Below are 13,597 nucleotides of genomic sequence, written 5' to 3'. Positions count from 1 at the left end.
TCGCCTTCACTTTAAAGTGAAAGCGCAATGAAAAATAAACAGCGGGAATGGGGAGCGCTTGTCCTTTCGGAGGAGACAGATGTGAGATGGTGATGTGCGAAGGAGACGACAGGCCGAAGAACAGATCTGACTTACTGGGGAAGAGCAGCTGAGAGATGCTGTGGATGTGGTGGGAGGCGGCAGTGTGCTGGAGGCCGGAGAGAGTGGCATGGCTGTGCCCCCCTCACCCCTCTCTTGACTCTGCCGTGCTCATGCCCGTGTGCACTCACCGGTGCATGGCGCCAGGCAACTCCTGCTGAATACCAATCATGCGCTCGGCAGAAGTGCGCCATCTGCTCTGTGCACACACCCGGCAGCCTGTGCGGTGTTCCTGAAATGTCACCCCTGCCCTGTGTGCTCCTGTCTGTGCCCTGTCCTTATCGCCGATGTGCCCTGTATAATGGCTGCCGGGAGAGTGTTGTAATTAGAACTCGGGTGGAGGGAAAGCGGCTGCTCCAACCTTGAACGGTAATCTGGCCGGCTGGAGAGGGCGGCATCCTGGATGCAGGCCACACACTGCTGTCGCGACGCCGGAGCCTCGCTCCTGGCCCCAACGCGGGAATTCATTCAGTGAGCCCCACAGGCGTCGAAGCGCTGTAGGTACAAGGCGCGTATGAAGCATTTAATGTCAGAATGCATTCAGTGAGCCGAGTGCGCTCATGAAGCGCTGTGAGCCCAAGGAAAAGCGCATAAAGTGATCTGTCGTAAAACTCATTTACTGAACCCAAGGCACGCTTAAAGCGCTCCTCCACAGAATACATTCACCGAGTCCAACTTGCACAAGGAGTGCTCCTTCGCAGAATTCTTTTAGTGAGCCCAAGGCGCACCAAAGCGCTCTGTGGTAGAATTTATTTTGCAAGCCCAAAGTGAGCATAAAGCACTACATCTAGCTGGTGGGTCTTCAGGCACACAGGACCCGTCTCTCTCTGGATCACCGGCAGGACACTGCTTCCTGGCTGCAGCCCAGCCCTCTGCTGATGGCGCACTTGGCTCAGCTGCACACACAACTAAACTGCAGTAAAAAAGCCACGGACAGTGGGCGGGCGGGAGGTAGGAGGCACGGACAGTAGGCGGGAGGGAGAAGGCACGGACAACGGGACGGCGAGAGGGAGGGTGTGGGGGGCGGTACTTAAAAAAAGACACGGAAACGCCCCCGAATCGCATCGTGGCGGGGGAAAGAGTTAATGACAACCATCTCTTCCAATGGCTAGCCTCCATTTATGGAGCTAGCCAATGGAAGAGAGAGGCGGGACAAAGCCCCTTACTGAACCCAGAGGTACTGCCCTGCCTTCAAAAGAAAAGACTGTCTCCCATGAACACCGTATTTGTTCACCAACAGACTCCAGGTCCGGCAAAGTCCACGAGTCTGAACCCGATGCCCACGGCCCGAGTTCAAGTGGCCCAACACCAAGAGCACGTCTCCCTGGCGATCCTGATCCGATCTCCTGTGATCCCTGACCTGCCTCCAGCCGACGTCTGCAGCCTCAAACCGGATGGTCCCCCCGGCCAACTGCGACCATGAGGTGGTAAGACTATCAAACCCTAAAAACACTACCACAAATAGAGTAAGGTGCTATCTCCTTTTTGTCGGGCAACAGGTCCCTAGGCAAAAGAACCAATATCCTGAGGAGCGACGGGTAAGCCTCCCCTCACCCCTCAGGCACAGTCACCTCTTGCTAGGTAAGGCACACCGAAGGATAGACTAGTACCCCTAAGGAAAGAAGAGACAACGTAGGACCACCAGGAGAATATTCAAGACCAGCAGAATGATGGGGCGGACCTGTAGGATGTGTAGTGTAGCCCTACAGTGTGTATCTATAGGAAACAACAAGAAAAGGAATGAGAAGGTTAAAAGAGGCTCATGTCCCATAAAGAGGTTATGGATTATTACTAAAGATTAGACTGCACAGGTTGTGTACTTTCGCATACTGACTTAAGAAGAGGTTTCTTCTTCAAATGATAAGAGGGTGAGAGGTAAAGTAGTACTCTAGACAGTGAACGATAAATCCAACACAACAGGTTACAGGCATACGTCTGCCAGCAGTGGATATCCCAGAATTGCAGAAACGAAAGCAAGAGGTAGACTTTTCTCGACAGTCAGAAGAGTAGAAGGTGGTGAGCCTAAGGAAAGACTCCAGTTGCAATTGTACCTAATAACTCTCCACAGGAGACCAGGTTACTAACACGCTCTATTTACCAGCATAGAGCTCACTGGTATGGAAGACCGCGCGAGTGGAAGCAAGCGGCAACAATGTATCCGCTTCGTTCTCTGCTTCGCGTCTAATAAAAACAAGCATTTACAATGCAACGGTTTCGCCATTGGAAAAGTTAGAGCTATTACTGCTGCACAGTGCTACGGCCAGGCGAAACCTAAAAAATTGAAAGAATGATAAATAAGGGTTAGAAAGGGGTGCCACTTCCGACGGTGACCTGCAGAAAATATTAATAAAATAAAAAGGGGGGAAAGTCAATTATGAGAAGTGATTGCACTGCGGGACATCTGAAACACTAAAGGAAAAGAAATTGGTTACATTTTTAGGAGACTGTGGGGTGAGGGTTCCGTGCCTGACCTGTAGGAGCACAAGACAATGAAACAAAGCTTTGTTAGCTCAGACAGCAGTATACGTTTCACACAGTAATACAGTTCAATATCTTACTCTTTTTGAATATCACAGAACTGTGTGTGCATTTGTTCCTGTTCCTGCAACCTCTGGATTCGTTCTAGACGTTGTAGTTGAAACAGGAGCCACTGATAAAATACCCACAGTCTGTATGTTTTTACTGACTTGGCTGTAGTAAAGTAAAAGCAGCCTAATTACACGTGCTTTGGGAGTATGTGATATAAACATATTTATGAACTTGCGCACTGGATGCTTGCATTTAAGGACCAACACAGGAAATAAACAGAACGTCTCTGTCTTGTTTGTAACTCTAAGTTCAGGCCCTGAATTGTGGACTGTTCCGGTATTTGAATGCTTGGGCCAATTTTCAGATCTGAATTCATTTGTGGGATGAAAAAGTTTACGAAAGGTATACCGCTAAATAATGTTCTTAACGTGATTACCTTCCTGGTCTTGAAAAACATCCAACTGAACTTTCAACCTCCCACAAAATATTAAGTGTTGTAATAGACACTCCCCCATAAAAGAAGAGTGCTGGAATGCACAACGGCATGTGCTGCCGAGCTGCAGGTGCTGCCAGTACGGTGTCCGAGCTGTGCCAATCGATGTGGGCTCTTGCCATGTTTATCTCATCGACCTCCACAGCTCCAACTCCTCACGCACCACAAGACACCCCACAGTTCATAAACACTGCAGGCCTTGCTCACGACCCTGTGCCACGTGTATACGTCCATGCGGCGGGTGGGAAACGTAATTACATTCTTACGCTGGTGGAGACCGAGTAGACAACATGGAATATTAAAAATATAATAATTCCGCGCTATATGCTGCGGGCATAACTTGTAATGGAATTAATTTGACAGTGTGGAGCTTGATAGGGAGCTTCCCGAGCCGGGCCGTGAAGTGAAGCGCCTAGTAGAAGTTTGTCATTCAACGACCGAGTCGTAGCCCATGGTGGTCTGTAAGTAATTTGCATCCACGAACCATGCTGCACAGCAAGGGAGGACAGTGCAAGGCGGGGTCTGGGCACTCCAACATGGGGTAAAGGGAAGAACGGCAGGGGGTAAAACATGGAAAAGGGGTGAAAAGTGGTTTACAGCAGTAATGATGTGGGGAGCGTTGTCATAACTGGGGGAGAGATGATTCACTTTGGAGGGCGGCGAGCTTTGGTGACCTGTAAAGCACCTGCTCAGTGGAATTTCTCTTTTTTATTTATCTTTCCACCTCGCACGCCGGCCTTATTGGGCAGCGAACACACACAGAAGAACCTTCTGGAAGAAACTTCTCCATCTGGGCACGCCTGTCACAGACTGCGACTCTCGAGGGTTTGTGTTTTGAGGCAGGCTGGGGAAGTGTCCGAGGCGCTCTTCTGGGAACTGCACCTTCAGCGCATAGCACAGCAAACTTCACACCCCCGGCTTGATTCTGGGGCGGGCAGGTGGCCCTGGGGGCAAAGGCTATCCCAGCCGTTGCCATTCAAGGCTCGTTATGCTTGACGGACATTTGCAACGGGATCTCTGCCCCAGCAGGTGGCAGCTGTGACTTACTAAACCGGAGCCTGGGCGTGCCAGTGAGATTTATGAGGTGACGCGTGTGCTCCCCGAGTTTTCAGTGACTAAAAGAAAGCAAACTCGTGGTAAACATGAACATAACGGTGCACTGAGCCTGCCCCGCACTGTCTCAGCAGCAGCTGGTTTCACGGACAGTGGGCGGGCGGGAGGGAGGAGGCACGGACAGTGGGCGAGCGGGAGGGAGAAGGCACGGACCTGCCCCAGCAGGTTGCAGCTGTGACTTACTAAGCCGGAGCCTGGGCGTGCCAGTGAGATTTATGAGGTGACACGTGTGCTCCCCGAGTTTTCAGTGACTAAAAGAAAGCAAACTTGTGGTAAACATGAACATAACGGTGCACTGAGCCTGCCCCGCACTGTCTCAGCAGCAGCTGGTTTCACGGACAGTGGGCGGGAGGGAGGAGGCACGGACAGTGGGCGGGCGGGAGGGAGAAGGCACGGACAACGGGACGGCGAGAGGGAGGGTGTGGGGGGCGGGACTTAAAAAATGACACGGAAACGCCCCCGAATCGCGTCCTGACGGGGAAAGAGTGATTGACAACCAATCTCTTCCAATGGCTAGCCTCCATTTATGGAGCTAGCCAATGGAAGAGAAGGCGGGACAAAGCCCCATACTGTAGGATCAAAAGATTTCGCCTGCGCGAGCACTCGTGCGCAGTGCTATGGCCAGGCGAAACCTAAAAATTAAGGTTACACATGCGCTGCTCGTCAGCAGTTATAACAAAAGAAACAGCAATGGCGCATCCTAGCACTTGAGAAGGAGAACTTAACCAGCCTAAGTTATCAGAGTCTAGGGAGAAGGGAAAGGAACACTGCGCGCCCTTGCGCTAATGGAGGGTAAACTGAGTCCGCACTTCATCTCTCCCGGTGAAGTGAAAAGAACGTACTGCGTCCTCACGCTTAATGCAAAGAATCACGGCAGGGAACAGAGTACTTTCCAAATGCTCACGGCTAATTTCCATGAACACAGGCAGCACTTTCCAAGTCCTAGGCTGAAGGGAGAAGCCAGCGACGCCGAGTCGCACACAAGAGTGAACTCAGGGCGATGCAGAACGAAGGGAAGGGCATGGTCCTAACAAGGAAGAAAGCCAAGCACCTAAGAACGGGGGCAGGCTGCAGCTTAGTGCAGTATGGAACAGAACACAACCTGTTGCCTCTCCCAATGCATTATGGGAGGTGGTAGTTTTCTTCTAGGAAACAGAGAAAATGTGCAAGAAGCCTGACGGTTAACACTTTCACCTCTGCCTACCTTTCGGGTTCCACTGGACTCTGTGCACATTATACCTCACTTTGATAAAGTATATACAGAGCCAGCTTCCTACAAGATTCTGCTCCAGTTCCATATGAAGTCTGGGGAGTTCATCTGAACAGACAGCTCTTCATGCAGATTACTCATCTACAGTATATAGCTGCTTATCTAGTACCCACTTTAAAGTATGTACAATTACTCCATATATAACAGAACTCTGGGTCTCTGAACAGATTTCTTCATATTTTTCCTTTGTTTTGCTGATGTAAATCCTTATGGGCAATAACCTGCAAGAAACAATGTAGTGTGTGCTGAAAGGATTCATTCTTATAGCAACACAGGAGACAGGACTTGTTTGCAAGAAATTTGTTTTTCTGATGGTCTTTGAATTCAACAGGTTGAAAAACCAGGAAGCTCATTAATGCATGCCTAGTTATTATGGCTGTTAAAAAATCTTACAAATATGCCTTCAACATTCCCGAGCTACCAGAGTCTATAACTAACCAGGAGTATGTATGCTGTAAGTAAACCTGGAAATTATTTTGGTAAGAGATCGTTTTAAGGTATGCTCTGTTTTCTTCATTAATTGGAATACAGAACACAGTCTCAGCAATCTGGGAGGTACAACTCCCTCTGGGAATGTTGTGTGTAGATTATCCAGAGAGTAACATACCTTTTTGTCCCTGAATCATGTTCCACAGTAGCTTCCTGATAATGCCTCGCTTTATTAGTTAAGCTTTATAGCAAATTTTTAGAAATTGAGCATTGCTTGCCAAAGGACTGCTTAATTAATGATCAATCCAAACCTGTATGTAATTTTATTGAGGAAATTCGTAAACCAAAATGATTTGAAGATATTTCTTTAGGTTACGTCCAACCACCTCCCTTGGTTTGCGCCCACGCCATAAACCAGTGGTAGAATCTTTGTTTTTTGTTTTTGTATCCTCATTTTGCGCGTGAAATGTGTAAGGAGTTTAACGGGAGGCCGTGACATCCAGGATTGTACCTGCACTCTCTTAGCGATACTGTTCCTGGCAGCGAAGAGTTTCCCTTTATTGTAGTGGAGCCATTACTTGGCTCTCCTTGTATCCTTCAATCAATAATTCTTTGTATCCGGGGGGAGAGCTGGCCTTCCTGACCACTCGGCGGGAATGATTCCCGTCTGAATTACTGTCACGGCTTCAATCATTGGATTTGTTTAAATTGGTCAAGTTCCTACATTGCCTTGTGTGTTTAGTGTATGATAAGTTTCCCAGATTTCCCAAAAGTTTGATTTTTTTGTGGGCTTTCCTTTCCTATCCATTTTGTGTGTTTTTATTATGGAATTTAGCCAGTCACTATGTGTCGGTGGTCCTGGTTTAACCCAGTTTAAGCATATTTCCCTTCTTGCAAGTAGTATTAATACAAACAACAGATGTTCCTGTTTTTTTGTTAACTTCTCTTTACTTATATCCACCTTTGTGTCAATTCCAAAAATAAGAGTTGTACTTACTTCTAGATGGTTTTCCCAGTACCCGGCATAACGTCTTACCAACTTCCTGCCAAAAGGAATCGAGTGAAGGACAAGCTTGGAACATATGCAGGTCGTCCGCTTTTTCTAGCCCGCGTTTTGGGCAGGATTTTACGCTGGTTCCTTTGAATTTTGATAGTCTTTTGGGGGTCCAGTATGCCCTGTGTATTGTGAATAGATGATTTCTCTTCAGGCGGGCTGGTTTGATGGTTGACCAGCATTTTTCTAGTGATCTCTGCCATAGGTTTTGGAGGTCCAGCTCTGTTATTTCTTTCCTCCAAAGTGATTCTGGGATCGAGAAATTCTCTTCTCCTGCAGTGATTTGAGCCCAGTACCATTTTGATATTTCCTTCTTTATTGCGGTGGTTTTTGTCATTTCTTTCTCTAGGTCTATTCTTCCTGTTTTTTTTTTCCTTTAATGAGCTTGCCCAGCTTGTTAGTTGGTAATATTAAAATTTTGACACCGATGAATTGGTGGTTTCTACTAGGTATTCCCACGATTCTATTGAGTTCTTTGTCATCAGCTGGCCCCATTCATTGATTCCGGCCGTCCTTAGTGGCAGTGCCAGAGAATCTTTTAGGCATTCTGGTGTGCCCAGGGAATCCCATATGGGAGCCAAGGAACTGTAGTAAGGGATGTTCAAAGAACTTCTGACTTGATACCATAGTTTTGCTGCACCAATTAGGATCTTCAATTTGACTTTTTTAAAGAATTTCGGGTGTCCAAATTTGAATAGGAAATAGTCAGTTTTGTTTGTCAATGTTTGAAGGAATTCGGGATGAAACTCGTATTTTTTTAATAGGGGTCTCGCGTTTTTAAATTGGAAAGCCCTGCAGTATTCAACGAGATCTGGGCTGGCTATTCCACCCTGTTCTTTTTTCCTCCTTATTTTATTCCAGGCAATCCTTGATCCTTTAGATGCCCATATAAAGCTCACAATTTCTCCCTGGATCTTCTTCAGATAATCTCTTTTAAATTCCAGTGGGATGACATTAAAGAGATACGTAAATTTGGGGAGTATGGACATTTTTATCAAGTTTGATCTCCCCAAAAAGCTTAGTGGTAATCCATCCCATACTTTGAGGAGGTTTTTGGTCTCAGTAGCAACCCTATTAAGGTTTAGCTGGGGCACTTTTTCTAGATCCTTTACCAGTAATACACCCAGGTATTTTATTTTGTCTTTAGAATACGGGATAATTTGATGCACATTCCAACTCACGGATTCAGTTTTAGCTTCATTGGTTAAGTACCCAGATACTTTACCAAATTGCACAATTGTCCTATCTATTGCTGCGGCGGAGTTTTGGGAGTTATCTGTAAAGATCATTAGATCGTCTGCATATAGCGCCACCTTTTTAGCCCACTCTCGATATTTGAAGGGAGTTATTAACTCATTATTTCTTAGAATATTTGATAATGGCTCGATGTAGAGGTTGAAAAGTAGTGGTGACAGGGGGCACCCTTGCCTCGTTCCTCTTTGTATATTGATATTGTTAGTGAGGCTCCCATTGATTAGAATCTTAGCTCTTGGTTTTTTTGTAGGTTTCCGACACCAAATGACTAAAGCATTTCCCAAGGTTGTATTTAGTGATGGCTTTATTTAGAAAAGACCAGTTGACTCTGTCGAATGCTTTAGCCGCGTCAAAAGTTATTATGGTTAGGGGGATCTTTTCACAGGTCGCTACATCTATCGCGGCAAAGAGCTCGTGGGTTATTTCATATATTTGTCTTCCCTTTACGAATCCCTTCTGATCCGGGTGGATCAGTTTTGGCATTACAAGGGCCAGTCTCAATGCTATGAGCTGCATAAAGATTTTGTAATCGCAGTTCAACAGCGAGATGGGTCACTATGATTCACAGATTGCAGGGTTTTCCCTGGTTTTAAAATGATCCTGATAGTTGCATCATTCCAGGAGTCTGGAATGTTACCCTGTTCCTTGTAGATTGTATTTAGGAGCCTTGTTATCGGTGGGGCCAAGATCTCTCTCAGGGCGGAGTATAGCTCGTTTGGGAGGGCGTCAGGACCCGCAGCCTTCCCTCTTTTCAGGTTGTTCAGTGTCATTTTTACTTCCTCGATCGTTATTTCCGCATTTAGCTCCTCTTTCTCTTCTTCCGATAGTTTGGGCAAAAGTAGGGGGTCTAAGTACTCTCCAATTTGTTCTTCTGATGGGAAGGAGTCTTCCTTGTATAGGTAGGAGAAAAAGTTTTCAAATTCTTGCTTGATTACCGGCTCTTCAGAAGTTAAGCCGATTTGATTGTTCTGCTGTATGCTGACAATTTTATTCCTGGTTTGGTCTGTTTTTGTCTTCCAGGCCAGCAGTTTCCCGCATCCCTCCCCATACTCGTGATTAGCGAGTTTGCTGGCTTCCCACTTTATCTTAACTCTTTTTTCTAGGTAATCCGCCAGTTTTTCTCTTAATTCCCTCCTTTCTTCCTCCATGGTATCTATTTTACCTTTATAATTTTCTGTCCTTATCTGTTCATCAATTAAGTTTATACTTTTTTCCATATCTCCAATCTCGTGTTTAGCGAGTTTTGTTCTATGAGCTCCCATGCTAATTAGTTTTCCTCCAATAACTGCTTTATATGTGTCCCAAGTAATTTGGTCTGATGTCCCTTCTCGATTATCCTCAAAGAAGTTGGCTGAGGTTGTACCTAGTTCTTCCCGAAGTTTGGGATCTAGTAATAGAGTGCGGTCGACTGTCCATCTGGGTTGTGTTTTATCTCTTGTGATTTGTAGGGTGAGTTGCACTGCCGAGTGGTCAGATAGATGAGCTGGTATATGGTCTATAGCTTTAACGTTACTATGCAGGCTTTTGTTTATCAGAAAGTAATCGATTCTGGATCTGTGCCCTAGTTTTTTATTATGTAGAGTAAAGGGGAACCTTTTGTTGCCTTTCTCTTTCCACATATCTATTAAACCTAAGTCTTTTTTGTAGAACCCCAGCCATTCTCTCATCTTGGGTAAATTGGCTTGTCTTCCTGGGAGGGGATCTATCTTGTTTTGGGTCCAGCATAATGTTGTAATCACCCCCTAGTAATATCGGAGTCGTTGTTGATAGTAGTTCTGTGTATAGCCTTTGAAGGGGGATTGAGTCATCGGTATTTGGTCCATAGTATCCTGCTATGGTGAAGATGTTGTTGTATATTCTTACCTTAACTAGGGCCCATCTGCCTTTGCTATCCACTATCTTTTGCTCGACTTTTGCATTGAGTGATTTTTTAAAAAGAATTGCAATGCCCTTGATGTTGCAGTCTTTGTTGGTGCATACGTAGGTGTCCACCCAACTAAGTTTTTTCACTATTTGTTCCCACTCTGCCTTTAAGAGATGTGTTTCTTGGAGTATAATCACTTCTTTGTCCAAGTACTCAAGTATCCTTCTCCGTCTACTATTTGTTCTGAGCCCATTTACGTTCCATGAGAGAACTTTAAATTCTTTAGTTGCTGCCATCACACATTTCTTTGTAGGTGCTTAAGCTAGTTTCATTTTTACAATCCCTATAGACTCCTCCTATTTTTACTGCTGAGGACATTTTTTTTGTTTTTTTCCCCTAGTTTGCTCCCCACCCGTGGTGTTTTTTTGTGCTTATTTTTGTGACGTTCACCGTTGCTCACCCCGAGGAAGCCTCCTGTCTTTTTTTTGAGCGGTATTGTTCACCCTTTTGAGTTCCATGATTCTCCTTAAATTGCGTATTTTATTTTTTGCTTTAACTTACATTTGTGGTCCGCAGCTGCTCCTTGATTTGTTCTAAGAAAGTCTCTACCTCACTGGGCTCCCTAATATTGTGCATTTTGTTTCGCCACATGATTCTCAGTGCAGCGGGGAATCTCATCTGGACTGTGGCTCCGAGGGACTTTAGCTCTTGCATAAATTGTCCTAACTCCCACTGTCTGTCCTGGGTGGCTTTAGACATATCCGAGCGAATCCTGAAGGACCAGTTGTCTTTGTTTAGGGAATTGCTCTTTAGACCCTCGCTTAGTAGTTTTTCCTTTAGTGTATATGTTTTAAAGTTTATTAAGATGTTCCTTGGGGTCCTTCTCTCTTTACCTTTTTCCAAAGGGGTCTCGGTGCACCCTCTGTATGTCGTCAGCCAGGTTCACCTCTTTAGTCCAGGGAAAGTATTCTTCTAGCAGTGAGATGATGAATTTCTTAATGTCAGACCCTTCAAGATTTTCTGGAACATTTAAGATACTCGGATTGTTTTTCCTTGCTTGATTTTCTAATGATTCGAGCTTTTCTTTTATGTTTCTGTCTGAGTCTCTTAGTTTCCTGATCTCCTTCTGATTAGTGTCTACTTTTTTACTCAGGGTCTCCACCATTGTCTCAACTGCTGATACTCTATCACTCAGTGCATTAATGTTTTGGTCCAGGGTTTCACATACCTCCAGGATCTTGGCTTGATTGGTTTCGGAGATTGTGAATTTCTCTCTCATCTCTCCCAGCACTTTCTCCATAAAATTTTCCATGATTTTTCCTGTTTGTTCTATGATGGAGTGAGGGAGACCTGGATTAGGTGCCTGGGGTTCATTTGTATCGAGTCTCTTTGAACCTCCATTTGTGGGTCTTTGAGAGTATTGTTTTCTGTGCTCATGTTGTTTCTTAGTTCTCTGGTGTGCGGTAGCTCTCCTGGGAGGAGATTAGACTTCGGTGTACCGGTTAAGTCCCGGAGTGTTGGGGGGGTTATCTCTCGTTTGTATCGGCTGCTGAACTTTAAAAAAAGATCTCAGCGAGGGGGTAACTTTTATTTTTTGTTTTGTTTGGGGCTCTCCTTTCTGAGACCTTGGCTTAGGTTGGCGATCACGGTTGGGGGTGCCTTTCAGGTTTTTTTTGGGTTCACTGGTAAAACTACTTGTTTGGTGGGGGGTAAGAAGCCTTGCTTAGGGAAGTGCCTGTTTCTGAGGCAATAACTGGATCTTATCCCTTCTTCGGGTTGAAAACTCCCTTTTTCTCCTGTTTTAGTGCTGGTTTGTAACTCTGAATTTTCCCCTTCCACACACTCAGCCCTCCCGGCACCTTCAATACACTCCTTTCCTTCAATCTTTCCTAGTGAACCCTCCTGATTACTCCCTTTGCACCCTTCGATCAAGTCTAAAGCAATGCCCCCCTGTCCTTTAATTTCCCCTCGTACCTTATTCATGAGATAGGAGCTGGGGCTTGGAAGAGTCACCCGGTCTTCGTCCTTTGAGTGAATTCGCTGCCGGTATTTTATTTCTGCATCCCCTGCTTTTTCTTTCCCAGTCTGGTCCCGCGTGTACTGGAAGTCTTTTATTCGCTTTTCTTCCCCAAAGATAGCGTTGGAACTGGGGTTAGTACTGGTTGCTGCTTTTCCCTCTCCCCTCCGTGCGGTGATTATTCCAGCTCTGGCTCCGGCAGCGCTGCCCTTCTTGCCCCGGAAACAACACTGCTCCAGGCGTACTGGCAAGCCTATGCGGCTGCTGCTGCTGCTGCTGCTACTCTTCCCCCGGAAGAGGAAATCGACTTTCCCGAGCGCTCTCTGGCTCTCCCTGTGTGCGCCAGACGCCGCTGCCCAGAGCCCGGGGAAAACATCGAGGCTGCCGCTATCGACCTTGACTCCCTGCGGACAAGAGTCCCACATCCCTCGTAAGTCTACCACGGGCCGACTTCTCCCATCTCGAGAATCCTCACGAGCTTCAGTAAGTAGGTAGTCTTCCTTTTTCGTTATTATATTGTAGCGGCTATGATATGCATACGTTGCATTTCTTTGTTATCTTAGGCGGCGAGCATGGAGCTCCCGACCGGACCCTTCTAGCCGGCCGCCATCTTCCTCCTCCGATCTCGCCCAGTGGTAGAATCTTACACAAATTGTAACAGTTGTCGTGCTATAGGGGTGCTTGAGTTATGCTTTCGCTTTCATGGAACATTGGTTAAGTTTTAAAGCTTGTTTAAATGCAGCAAATGAGGTAATTATAGGACATTGAGCGAGTTATTGGTTGACCATCCTGGAATCGGGTACCAGAACCTTTTTCCTCCAACCATGCACAATAATTTGGATTATCCAAAATGTACTACCAAATAGTTTTTTTCATATTAATCATAGGATGCTAGTGACCTATCCTAGTGCTATCAAGTATGATGGTGGCATATCAGCATACTGTACTACCAACAGAAGAACAGAACCCACTTTGTGAAGAAAGGGGCTAACTTATGCACTTCTTTCCCGACATGAGCAGTTTAAAGGCTTCATAACAGAAGTGTGCTAGCACCACAGTTTGGTGGAATTCTTTCAGACAGACCTGAATTTTGACCTATCTTTATTTGAACCCAAGTATCGGTGTACAGGATTTCTTTGACTCTAAAAAAGTGAGGTGAAATATTACTTTGCTTTAGTGTGCGACATAACTGAATTCTGTCTTTTTGTTAATCCGCTTAACCGCGGCACAAATTCCGCTGCGGTGCAGCGGTTTGATTAAGTGGGAGGGGCCGCGTCGGTCAACGGACGTGCACAGTACTAAGGAGGTAGTGCTTGCGACGGCCGTTGGCCGACGGGTGCAACAAAGGGGTTAAAAGACATGTGCACCTAGTTGTTTCTTTTTAGGTCTCGCCTATTAATCCCGCAAGGGATAATAGGCGAGAGTATAGTGAGCAA

General features: G+C 45.9%; 1 protein-coding gene across 11 annotated transcripts in view; it reads left to right on the top strand.

The window, feature by feature from the left end:
- TRIP12 (thyroid hormone receptor interactor 12) overlaps nt 1-13,597 on the top strand; it is a 1,008,257-nt gene that overhangs the window by 792,602 nt on the left and 202,058 nt on the right. The gene's annotated exons all lie outside the window — the stretch shown is intronic.

The sequence above is a fragment of the Lissotriton helveticus genome, chromosome 11 (genome assembly GCF_964261635.1).
Source record: "Lissotriton helveticus chromosome 11, aLisHel1.1, whole genome shotgun sequence".
Taxonomy (NCBI): Eukaryota; Metazoa; Chordata; class Amphibia; order Caudata; family Salamandridae; genus Lissotriton; species Lissotriton helveticus.
This window is presented reverse-complemented; position numbering and strand designations above follow the sequence as displayed.